The sequence below is a fragment of the Bombus vosnesenskii genome, unplaced genomic scaffold (assembly GCF_011952255.1).
Source record: "Bombus vosnesenskii isolate JDL3184/JDL3185 unplaced genomic scaffold, Bvos_JDL3184-5_v1.1 scf7180000013285, whole genome shotgun sequence".
Taxonomy (NCBI): domain Eukaryota; kingdom Metazoa; phylum Arthropoda; class Insecta; order Hymenoptera; family Apidae; genus Bombus; species Bombus vosnesenskii.
The window spans coordinates 1352415-1363263 of NW_022882938.1; the positions used below are offsets into that span (position 1 = coordinate 1352415).

Genomic DNA, 10849 nt, shown 5'->3' on the forward strand with positions numbered 1-10849 from the left:
TTCTTTAATAATTTCACCTTCGTTCGATCGATTTTTGTTAATACGAATATAATCTTTTTGTAGGTAATAACTTTAATGTTTTTATTGTGCTTGTTACGTCGTCACGTTGTTTGGATTGCCGCTATTTTTCACCATATATGCACGTAGTTACCGCCATTATCTTTGAATTGTCCTCTGTGCTAACTGTGTAGCTAGTTGTTTCATTTAATTCACGTCCCTTATCGTATATATTCCGTATCGCTTTGTATTCTACCGTAATTTCTACTGTTACATAGGGTGCTCCAAAAACAATTTAGTCGATATTCCTTCTTTCTTATAAAATTAGAAATTTTCATGCAACGTATTTAAGAGAATAACGAGAAATCGCTTCTGAAAATTATTTGAGAATATCGATGATTAATTCACTACAGTCATTAGTTCCCACGAGCACCACGAACGCATGGCGAGTGACTGCCAAACGATTCGTAGCGCACCAAGAATTTTCGAACGTGTTCGGAATTCCGTGAAACGACTTTGTGAATCTTCGTTCGGCTTTTGTTAGAAACACGACGATGCCAAAAAATAGTTCTTAGTTTGAAGAAGAATACAAATGCCAAAATTTGAAGATTTCAAGATTTGAAGATTAGAAGAGTCTTGTTTGTTGCCTAAGGATCTACGTGCGAGGATCTTAAGAACGAGGCAAATGTTGCTAAAAAGAAACGAGGTCACGACCATAAAAATTCATGAATCGATACACGAAATCTATAAATTCTAGTACCCGTGAACGAAGACCTATAATCCATGAATTCCAGAATCTGATAATTCTGGTCAAGTACATAAATATAAGAATTGGTGAATGCTGGAGTCCTAAATGTCACGAACCTAGGAACACATGAATCCTGGAATATGTGAATTAGTATGGAGTCGATCAAATCTAGAATCTATCAAACTTAGAATGTGCGAATTCTAAGATATATGATACCTAGAATTTATAAGATCTAATGTTCATAGGATCTGATTTATGAAGATGAAAACGCATTCCGGAATTCTAAGATCTAATATACTAAATTTCCTGAATCTTAGTATTCTGAAATTTACGAACCCGTGACTTGAGACATATACAACAGCAAAAAAAAAAAGGGTACTCGGTTGCTCTTTTTCGAAAGAGCAACGTGCAAAACACGCGCAGCTCTGAGATTTACGTATCAACGTAATTTACGTACTTGTTAATTAATGGCGCGTCACATGTAAGAGAACAACCTCGCGTAAAAGTTAATGCGCGTACGTCCCTCTTATGGAGGCACGTGCATCGTTGCTTGGATGCGCTGCTTTTTTCATCGTCGGCAGGTGCTGCACTGTGGTGCATCAGCTACGTACAATAAATTAAGTGCAGTTCAGCTTGACCCGGCAGCGATCGACGAACTTCTTTTTTACCTTGAGGCAAAAATAGCGGCGTGTTTGGCGTTTCGTCCGGTTTGCGTGAGATTTTCAACTTTTCCCGACTACTCTGTCCTCTTTTGGGAAACAGATTAAGAAATTGGGATGGAAGTTTCATGGTTAAGCTCAAATTTCTATCTTATGATTCAGAATTGGAAATAGAATTGGAATCTTTTTATGAAGAAGTTTTTTTAGTTCCTTTAAGAATGAAAATAAAAAACGAAAGGACGACCATTTCACAAGGCGATCATTCTTATATTTAATTTCGATAAATTGTTCTCGTTATATACTTGTTATTATTAACAATATGTGTTTCGTAAATACACAGAGAGAAAGAGAGAGAGAGAATTATATTTTATATTTTCTGAGGATGATCTTGAGCTTTTTTAAACGATGTCGTATATTTTCTATAACATTAGTTGATCCAGCTAAACATTCTTTACAAAAGAGTATTAACCTACCTATATCGGAAAACCGTTAGTATGGCAGATATTTTTACCTTAATTGGTTAAATTTAATGTATGTTACATTTGTTAAATTAAAGTTAAAATATCTGTAAAAACCAACGGATTTTCGGTATAAGTAAGTTAATACTTTTTTATAAAGAACGTCCAGATGGATCGACTAATGGTACAAAGAATATACGGTATCATTTAAAACACTCAAAATTATCTTGAAAATAAAATTCCATCCATCCGATGAATTCCTTGAAATGCAGTGTAATTCATTTACTTCTTATTGACTTACCCTGTATATAAATTGTATGAAAATGCGATTAACAAATTTGGAATTTCATAAATTTTTAGATCGTGCTTCAAGTTTTAAGTTTTGTATTAAATAGTTTCCTATTTAGTACACATATATTATCTTTATTTTCGGTTCTAGCAGACAAGAAATGGGCTCGGTTTTACACAAGTCTAAAATATCTGATTCAGATTTCGTCACATGCATTCATTGCACACGTTCCCTATCCTATACCTATCCATATATACAATACATATCTACACGCTAAGTGGCATTTAATCTTAATCTTTTGCTAAACTACTACACTTTGGTTTGAGATTTGCACTCTATTCCTCTTTTTTCTATGCCCTTTAACCAATCCACCACCTGATCATTTATCCTACCCTCCTTCGCTTTTCCCCTCCACCTGGTAGTATCTAACTCTTTATAGCCTTGCATAGCATAGCATAGCATTTTTCTATTTTCTATTTCCATATTATTACTGAAAATTCTCAACGCGAGAATTGATTGTAATTTCAACAAATAAATAAAAAAAAAAATATTTCCATATTCATTCTCTTTTATATTTGAAAGATCTCTCTCTCTCTCTAACGAAGGAAAACGCATTTCTTAAATATAAATTACCCGAATGTCTGAAATTGTTAAAGTTTAGATTGGTATTTTATCTTCCCTTAAACTTTAAGGATCTTCTTTTAAACTTCCTTATTCTAATTTCCAACAATCGTATTTCGATGGCCATATTTAAAAACGAAGTTAAACGATGTTAGAAAAATCGTTGCATCGTTCGACAAAAATTCTTATTCCAACTTCCGCGATGGACTGAAAGTCAAGTGTTTCGTACGTGACACGCATTTTCACGCACGTCGTTTGCTGATTACACAATACACCGCGTTTATGACTCCCATCTTGGACCAACGCACGCACTACACATGCACGTTCCATCCTCGGATCATCCACTCTACGTCGTTTCTCATGGTTCAAGGTCTCACGATCGAATTCGGTGCAAGCACGTTTTGGTTTCTTTTTTTGGATCTCGTGTACTTTCTCTTAGAACGATACCCGAATTTATTAGCAGTAGCACACGAGACCAGAAATTCAACGTAATTAATACGTTACAATTTAATAAAATGATGCATGGTGTTAGCGAGAAAAGGTAACAAAGAATAATTGTACTATAAAATTTTAAAACTGAGTAGTAATATGACTCGGTATTAATTTGACAAAATTAGTTTAGGAAACTTAGTGCATCTAGATACTTGTATAATAATACTGAAAGATAGTTATCAATTTTGTAGAATGATCATCTTTAAAATAAGAGGGATAAGGGAAATCGATGCGTCTCGAGAAAGAGGCCTGATCGATACAGCTTACACGTTTGTATTATCTTTCAAATTATCTTATGAAACATTGACGTACAACGACTATACAAATTTATTTTACAGTTCATAGTCCAAAAACAGATGGCCAATTAAAATACCGATGAACGTCATCTACCTAGATAAAAAAAGATTACAAACTATTTTTGTAACTAACTTTTTTAGATATTCTATCTACCTATCCTAATCAGAATTACTAAATCTCTAATGAAATTCTTTGCCTAATGAATTTTTTTCGCATATATACACTTCATTTATTGAAAAATAATATAATAACTATAATTTTCATTTTTAAGTATAATTAATTACGGTTTCAATATTATAAGATGATAACACTACGAATAAGGTACTTATTTACATAACGAAGTGGTAATTTCTTTCGAAACCCTAACGTGTATCAAATCTCCGATAGTATAATTTTCCATTTCCTTTCCACTCGAAATATAAAAAATCGAAACACAAGGGAAAGGTAAACGAAGAAAGAATTATATAAAGGTACAGAAATACAACTTACATCGAGGTCGGATTGGTAGTTACCAACGAAACGAATTCGCGTGTAACGTTCGAGCGTCTGGTTAGGTTCGGCTGTCAGGTTCGATCTATTAATATACACTGCGAGCCGCCTGCCTAATTCCTAATGGAATATTCGTACAGATTTCTCGACGTGGATGCCTTAAAAGTATTCGTTGCTGGAGCACGTTCGACCATAAGTTATTTTTCGCTTTGGGTTCGTTTAAATATTTCAATAAGTGAGTCGATACACATATAAATTCAAGAAAAGAAGATTCTACGAATGTTCTATATAATTTCTGCATATGATCGTAGGAACATTGTAAATAAAGAAATCGATTTTATTTTGCGACGAAGATAAACGTGTTAAAAAAGATGTTATGAGATTATACCTTTTAAAATATTATTTGTGAATAGTAGAGAAAACGATTCATATTGTTTTATAATAGAAGTAGACTGAAGATTCGAGCCATGTTTAAGGAAGAAAGTTTTGGTTTCGTGGAAAGCGACGCGAGGACGTTCGATCAGCTGATCGTCCACGTGCTCCGCGTACGCGAACAATAATCTTCCTCGATGGAGGGAAACTGTGATTAGACTCGATAGAATCTGTTTTCGAGGGAAAATAAACCAGCCTTCGTGTAACGTCAGAGCAATAACGTATCGATGAGTCGAGATGTTTCATAAACAATTAAGACAAAATGTGAAAATTTGTAATAAAAGTATAACAACCATAATCATCTTACCTTTAATTTTTCCTAAATAACTGATCGAAATTGCTTCTTAAAAAGTCCATTCTTCTTTGTGCCTTATTTTCTTCTTTTATCATTTGACGATGGTTTCTTCAAATACAAATATTTTTAAAGTCTTTTGTTCCTTTTTAAGAATATTTTCTAAGATTCGGTTAATATTTTAATAACCTCGAGTGATTGTAATATTTTATTTCGAAGCGAATAGTCCGGATCTGAAAAGTGGATGTAATTAATTAACTGTTCGAAGAAAAGGCACTCGTAGCCATACGATTTTTTGCGTGTGCAAATGGACGAAAGCAGTGCATGAAAGGTGGCATTATTCGTTCGTAACGAGACCCTTCGAACGCTTCGATAACCCTTTTTATTCTGTGTTCTCGAAGCTGTGCATCAAAGTACACTTCAGCGGCGCGCGTTTAGAAAACGTTAAACGATGCTTCTGCCGGCTTTTTGTTCGCGTTCCACTTCGATACACTTCTCCAAAAGTGGCCGAGATCAATTAGAATATTCCTTTCGACGTTTCTTATTTTATATTTTCCATCTACTTTGTATCCTCTTCAATTCTTGCGTTACATTTCTCGTTTTTTATCATCTTCGGTAATTTTTTATTCGTTTCTGGAACGATACATAATTAAATTCCAAAATTATTCTTTTCTGTGTGTTGTACCATGGATGTATTTATGTATTTATGTGTGATAACTGTAGATGTTTGACGTAGAATTTTCTATTTTTCTCTCCTTACAAATTTTGTCTCCTTTCGTAACCGATCGTTTCTCAAGCCTTTTCGCCTATTTTCTAATTCTTCTCTCGTTTAACTTCCCAAAACGGCTCCCAAATTCCTCGTGAAGACCTTCGAACTTCTATCTTTAGACGAATCGTCCTCCAAACTTCTATTCAAACTATACCTACACCAAATCGAACCGGAATACTTGTCTTCGATGTCGCTCGTAGAATTTTAAAATGAGATTTTCGATCTGATTGGCGTTAAAACTATCATCGAGCTTTTGTCTCGAGTACGACCAGTGAACGATCGAAGAAAACAAACCATAAAGGACCTTCGAATCAACGTTTAACCTCTATCGAATCTTTCGTTGGAAATTCCGTTCGGTTACCATTGAAAATTTGTTCCCAGTCACTCGAAGTCTCTCTTCTTTTTCTCTGGACCAGAAACCTCCGAAGAAACGCTCCTCGAGATATTCCGGAATCTTATCTTCGTTCAAGTTCAAGTAATATTATCAGGGAAATGCCAATTTTATCCGGGCTTGAAGTTTCTCTTGTGTTGACATCTCCACGCTTCGAACCATCTATTTCAAGAGTCTCTTCCTCAAACAAGCAACTTCTTCCTTCAACATGGCTTCTTGAAACGAACACTGCTTAAAGTGTCTTCAGAACTCTACCTCCAGTCTTAACGATCATATAGCATCTTTTACCATCATATAGCAATTACAATTTTATCTACAAATTCATCAATTTCTACGTGATTATGCACAAAATCTCCCTCTTCAAATAACGAACCTCTTCTTCGAACGGTATATGTTGGAAGAAATACTTTGAAACTGTATCTTCGCACGAGTCAACCCTGCATCACCGTCAGTGATTTGATTCCCCTTTGATTTATGAAAATCGATTCGTTGAATTTAAGTCTCTTCTTTTCGTAATACTTCTTCTTTGAGCATAGGGTGCGAAACGTGAAACTTCTTTCTCTATGCTCTCGAGGCAAAGAAGAAATTTGAAAGAAAGAAGAAAATTGAGGCTTCTGGTATTATTCTGGACTGGTGGTGCGTGGGGTTGCGGACGAAAGAAGGCCGCACGCAGTCACGGCACAACACTTCACGGAATACTGACAAGTCAGAGCAGAAGAGGAGTCCGCGACGATGCCATGTGACCGTCATTTGTGCTCTCCTTCTCTTCTCTTCACTGCCACCACCCACGCATCTGGCAGTGGCTAGAAGAAACGCCCATGTGCGACCAAAGCAGCGTTATTTCGAGATAAACAAGGAGTACGGTCGAAGAAGCGAAATCGACGAGCGCACGTTTATGTTTCGGACTGTGTACGTACATGTGTGCACGAAGAGTGTAAAAGGGAAACTGAGGGTATATTCCTCGAAAGGCGTGAGGTATACGCGCCTCGACTAAATATAATTGCCCGCGTGAATCGGTTTCGAGCTGGAGGACGATTGGGATGACGTTGTGGAAGCTTCATGGAAAATTTCGAGATCCTTTGATAGCGGAGAAAGGATTTTCAGGGCGAATGGATGGCTAAGAACGATTTGGGGCTATTTGGGAGAACTTGAGGAAGTTTGGATCAGTTTGTTGATTGAAAGGAAAATGGTTCGTTCATAATTCACATTGTCGTTAGGTAATATGTGTTTTTATAGGTAATTATACTTCCGTTTGTTGAAGGTATCTGTGATAGAAGCACGAGTAACTTTAGTTAAAATCGGATTTCCGTAGTTCGTAAAGTTCAATTTTAATCGTCGGGGTTGACAATTTTGTCGGTAAGCAATAGTCCGCAGCTATTAGAAACACAATTTATGTTTTTGTACCAATAGAATCCACAAAATGTGAGGCATTTCCTCGATACTTCACAATCCAAGCGTTTAGAAACTCTAAAAATATTTCAACCACAGCAGTGGAAATGTAAATTTCCCGTGGGATAAACGCAATGTCAAGAACTTTTCCGTTACTACAAAACAGAGAGAGAGAGAGAGAGAGAGAGAGAAGAAAAAGAGAGATCTTAGAACCTCATTCTTCATAGAACAAAACGAAGCACAAAGATATTCCTTTCTATTCTTGCCAAAAACTATAAAACAGAGTGAGGCACATAAAAACACAAGAAAAGGTCGTTTAAATCTACGCTCTCTTCACGCTCAAACAAAGCACAACTTAAGCAACATACATCCATCCCTGTTACTACAATTTAACCCTGTTACCGTTTTTGAACTTTTATATCGTAAGTGTTCGAATACTTTCGTGATTCTGTGTACTTACGATTACAAGAATTCCATTTGTCTACGAGTTCTATTTATCGGAAAATTCAATTGACGCGTTTTCTTCTTCTCCAAGATGTTCTGGTCGATCTCGAGGAAGGGTACGCGATGAGCGTGCGCGCGTACACTAGCGGCCACAAAGAATTTCAGATGGGGTAAGGTTAGTGCCGCGCGCGTGCACGCTAGCGTGTCTGTCACGCATGTGCGTACGGAAACAGAGCGGAGCGTGTGTTTCCTCCTTCGGTGCCGCACCGCTCTGCCGCGGATGGCCACGTTTCCTTTCGGTGTAGAGCACTGTGACCCCTTTACACACGGTATTCCCCTCCGTATCACGGTGTTGCGCGTAATCGGCGAAACGATCCGTCGAAATAATCCAGATTCTTAATAACACACGACGCAACAAGATTGCACGGACGAAGAACCGTTTATCGTGTTTGATCATCGCCGGGCTGCTGTGCCGCTTCGCAAGTATAAGTAATTTTGCCTACGTTTCGTGCAACGCTACAAAAATTGTCTGTGCGGAAGATACAGCGTGATACTTAATCGATGAATAAGATAAAATTTCGAAATAAATGTTAAATGAATATAAATGGGGCGCAAATTGCTCGTATAACTGGCGTTCGCTGGTTTCTTCTCTTATCTATGATTTTTCGTTCGCACAATTTAATTAGTAGAAGTTCATTTAATTGCACACTAATTAAAATTTCCAATAAATAAGATTCTTAGATAAATAAAATTCTATTGTAAATAATCTCTGCTTACGTTTTATACAAGGCAAGAAAACGCAGTTACGTAGAAGATACGGGATGATTGCTAGTGGGAGAATAGCACAAACTTCTAGAATAAATTTTGTATAGACAATAGAAGTCCATTTATTAATACAAATGGGGGAGAATCAGTTGCTGTAATTGAAGCTCATACATGTAACAAGAATTGATGATTTTTCGTTTAATGGAAATACAAATTTAACAGAAATGCATTTAATCGAAGGCAGTATAAGTTAAAGTAGTACGTTGTATATAGAAAAAAAAAAAAAAAGAATAAAAAAAAGAAGGCTCATAGAGAGCGAGCGAGAAAAGGATAGGCAGATGTGTTTAATTGCGAAAGGGAACGGTGCTCGAGTTTTAACGGAGAATTATATTGTTTGCTGTGGTAACTGTTGCTTGAATTATTTATGGACTTGGCATACACCTCAATACTGTGGGGATGTCGAACTACGGATTAGGTTTGTTACGTGCCACTTGGAAACTTATATCGTAGAGCATACCTACTATAGATTATTTCAATAAGCTTATCTTACAAATATACGAAATCTCTGAAAGTAAGTTGTCAAACTTTACGACAAGTTATTACTTTTTCCATAATAAAATCTACTAATTCGTTGACAAAGTAAGAACAATATAAGTAGAACGCAATTAAATAATCCTTTATTTAAAGAAACAATGGTGATGGAAACTCGCGAAATAAAAATTTCTAAACTTTATATTCATACATTAATGAAATTATCAAAGTAAGAGGAAAATCGTTATGCTAGTAAGTTATTAGATAATCGTCCTGAGAAGAAATTAAAAATACAATAATCTAAAGGTGTGTCAATGATTTATGATTTATTAGGCGTTTGTATTCTTTCGCCTAACATCGTGTTCTTCTTCAGCAAGTAAAACACGTGAATGAGAAACGGCTGTAGAGTTGCTCTTTCAAATTCGAAGAAACAATCTGGTCTGTCCGTGGCTCGTGCTGTCTCGTGCCACACGTTCAAACGTTGAAAAATGTGACCGCTTTTCATTCAGCTCGTCGATTTGCCAGAGCAGAATGGAAGGAAGAAAAGCATTTGGCTGACACGTGTTACGCACGTTGACTAGACACCGGGGTTCCGGCACTTTCTGCCTCCTAAACCCGTCTTTTCATTTTCTTATGCGCTATTGTATCACTAGTTATATATCAGATTGTTATACGAATGCTTGTTTATTGTTGTAAATCGTTGAAAAATTAACGATAGAAATTATTCAATTATTCGAAAAATTTGCTCTGGGAAAATAATTTTTATTTTAGTATCTGGTTTGAGAGTTTCATGTCTTCGATCTTGTACTTTTTATTTCAAAGAGCGCACTGGATACTTCATATTTTCCATTCCAAAGAATATTCTGGAAATTTCATACATATTTTCTATTTCTTTTACTCTATTTTTATTACTATGTAGATTTTACGTTCCTACGCTTTTTCCTTCCTTTTCTACCTATCTTTTATAATTCAGCTTTGAAGCACGGGAATAGAAAACAGATCTAGGACATTCCCTGAACCTTTCTCCATCCACGTGCCATTGTCACGTAAACTTAGGGGTTGGTTGATGAAAATAAAAAATAGCAGAGTCGTAACACAACTATCGTCTTTATTTCACAGCACAGGTTTACACAGATCGGAGAGATGTTCACTGTTCGATAGTTTTGTCTATTTCTCCTCAGGTGTTCTCGTCTCATTACGGAGGAAAGCTCAGTGTGAGTGTTTTTTAATTAACAACGCGGATTCGCTGTTCGCACCTTCCGTTAGGAAAAGTGAGGGTAACGATCCACGATGCCAATTGGTTATGGGTCATGTTAATAAATGAAGATAGGAGGAGAAAGCCTCCTACCAACGCGGCTAGTAGGTAATATTGTTTATGGGAAAAATCAGCTTTTTCGTTAGTCCAGTATTGGGTTTTTCCCATTAAGTAACTACCCGCTTTCCCCGTAATTAGCGAGGACGTATAACAACCTAAGGGCTGTTTCAAGGACCATCCATAAACAGATAATAGAAATAATAAACTTAAAAAATTTAGGTTTGTGGTGGGTCCCTGGGGTAATTGAGGGTACGGACCGAAGACCTGCACACATCCTGCCTCTAATATGAATCGCCGTTACACCATCTTCAAAGCATCGTATCACGCGACAAGGTCCACGGAACAGAATTCAAGCATCGTAAACAAAACCTGTCATCGTTGTTCTCTGGCCTTCCATTTCGATTCAGAAATATTCGTTTCTTATTAGCGTTCGTCCTAATTTTCCTAGAAATCAAAGAACGGAAGTTACCA

At 36.5% G+C, this 10849-nt stretch overlaps 1 protein-coding gene across 2 annotated transcripts in view; it reads right to left on the reverse strand.

The window, feature by feature from the left end:
- The window catches only part of LOC117232210 (phosphoinositide 3-kinase adapter protein 1), a 42909-nt gene extending 38043 nt beyond the window's left edge, over window positions 1-4866 (reverse strand). For both annotated transcript variants that reach the window (XM_033491437.1, XM_033491436.1), the window contains exon 1: window positions 4790-4866. The gene's annotated coding sequence lies outside the window, so the exon portion shown is untranslated. The remainder of the gene's footprint in view (window positions 1-4789) is intronic.
- Window positions 4867-10849: the final 5983 nt, after the last annotated feature.